Raw genomic sequence first — 2,500 nt, 5'->3', positions numbered from 1 at the left:
GCGCTTGCCTCGACCACCATCGGCACACGCTGGGCCCTGGTGCGGCAGGTTGCCTCGAGCACCATCGGCACACGCTGGGCCCTGGTGCGGTCGGTTGCCTCGAGCACCATCGGCACACGCTGGGCCCTGGTGCGGGCGCTTGCCTCGACCACCATCGGCACACGCTGGGCCCTGGTGCGGCAGGTTCCCTCGACGACCATCGGCACACGCTGGGCCCTGGTGCGGCAGGTTGCCTCGAGCACCATCGGCACACGCTGGGCCCTGGTGCGGTCGGTTGCCTCGATCACCATCGGCACACGCTGGGCCCTGGTGCGGGCGGTTGCCTCGACCACCATCGGCACACGCTGGGCCCTGGTGCGGCAGCTTGCCTCGAGCACCATCGGCACACGCTCGGCCCTGGTGCGGTCGGTTGCCTCGAGCACCATCGGCACACGCTGGGCCCTGGTGCGGCACGTTGCCTCGACCACCATCGGCAGCCTCGACCACCATCGGCACACGCTCCGCCCTGGTGCGGCAGGTTGCCTCGACCACCATCGGCACACGCTGGGCCCTGGTGCGGGCGCTTGCCTCGACCACCATCGGCACACGCTCCGCCCTGGTGCGGCAGGTTGCCTCGACCACCATCGGCACACGCTGGGCCCTGGTGCGGGCGGTTGCCTCGACCACCATCGGCACACGCTGGGCCCTGGTGCGGGCGCTTGCCTCGACCACCATCGGCACACGCTGGGCCCTGGTGCGGGCGCTTGCCTCGACCACCATCGGCACACGCTGGGCCCTGGTGCGGCAGGTTGCCTCGAGCACCATCGGCACACGCTGGGCCCTGGTGCGGCAGGTTGCCTCGAGCACCATCGGCACACGCTGGGCCCTGGTGCGGGCGCTTGCCTCGAGCACCATCGGCACACGCTCGGCCCTGGTGCGGTCGGTTGCCTCGAGCACCATCGGCACACGCTGGGCCCTGGTGCGGCAGGTTGCCTCGACCACCATCGGCACACGCTGGGCCCTGGTGCGGGCGCTTGCCTCGACCACCATCGGCACACGCTCGGCCCTGGTGCGGTCGGTTGCCTCGAGCACCATCGGCACACGCTGGGCCCTGGTGCGGCAGGTTGCCTCGAGCACCATCGGCACACGCTGGGCCCTGGTGCGGGCGCTTGCCTCGACCACCATCGGCACACGCTGGGCCCTGGTGCGGGCGCTTGCCTCGAGCACCATCGGCAGACGCTGGGCCCTGGTGCGGCAGGTTGCCTCGAGCACCATCGGCAGACGCTGGGCCCTGGTGCGGCAGGTTGCCTCGAGCACCATCGGCACACGCTGGGCCCTGGTGCGGTCGGTTGCCTCGAGCACCATCGGCACACGCTGGGCGCTGGTGCGGGAACTTGCCTCGACCACCATCGGCACACGCTGGGCCCTGGTGCGGCAGGTTACCTCGATCACCATCGGCACACGCTGGGCCCTGGTGCGACAGGTTGCCTCGAGCACCATCGGCACACTATCGGCCCTGGTGCGGGCGGTTGCCTCGACCACCATCGGCACACGCTGGGCCCTGGTGCGGGCGGTTGCCTCGAGCACCATCGGCACACGCTGGGCCCTGGTGGGTTTAGGCACATCTTCAAATTTCTGCCGTGCCAATGCCATTTTTATGGCTTGTAAATTCATACAATGGTCCCCTAAGCCTTCACGTGAAGTTTCGTTGGAAGATGACTCGTTTTCTATTTTTCACGATTTTCGAAACTTTTTGCGGTTCGGGAATTTTTAAAATTTTTTTATAAGGATTTTTGGCCCCAAATTTTGTAGGCATGATCCTTCTATTTTTGTTGGCATGCACAAAAAAATTCAGCTAAAAACTCGAAGTAGAGAAGATTTTGTGACCGTTTGAAAAAAGTGTCCCCATTTCAGACACTTTAACGGCTACTGGTAGCAAACCTGTAAAATCTCAAATGCTCTTTAAGGGGGTGTGAATTCTCAGAGGTTTGATGAGGGATAGGGGGCCAACACAAGGCCAAGTACCAGCACCCATCGCACATCATGTGCGCACACCCCCCCGGCCCCCCTCCCAATCGCCGGAACCCCAATGCCGCCGGTCAGGTTCTCCGGCGGTACTCCGGCGATGCTCCGGCGATGCTCCGGCGATGCTGTCCCGAGTGAAAAAAATGCGGCACCAGCACATGCTGGAGCCAAGCATGGGCACCGTGGCTCAAAATCGAACTTCGGCCAAGGCCTCGACCATCAATGGCACATGATGACGCATGGTGATGGCACATGCATCGACCATCATCGGCATAGGCTGCCCTTCGGTACGGGCACTTGCCTCGACCGCCATCGGCACAAGCTGGGCCCTGGTGTGGGTTGTTGCCTCGATCACAATCGGCACATGCTGAGCCTTGGTGCGGGCGGTTGCCTCGAGCACCATCGGGAGACCCTGGGCCCTGGTGCGGCCGGTTGCCCCGATAACCATCGGCACACGCTGGGCCCTGGGGCGGGCGCTTGCCCCCAGCACCATCGG

Source organism: Durio zibethinus, unplaced genomic scaffold, assembly GCF_047325235.1.
Source record: "Durio zibethinus cultivar Kanyao isolate XHJ-2024 unplaced genomic scaffold, ASM4732523v1 HiC_scaffold_330, whole genome shotgun sequence".
Taxonomy (NCBI): Eukaryota; Viridiplantae; Streptophyta; class Magnoliopsida; order Malvales; family Malvaceae; genus Durio; species Durio zibethinus.
This window is presented reverse-complemented; position numbering follows the sequence as displayed.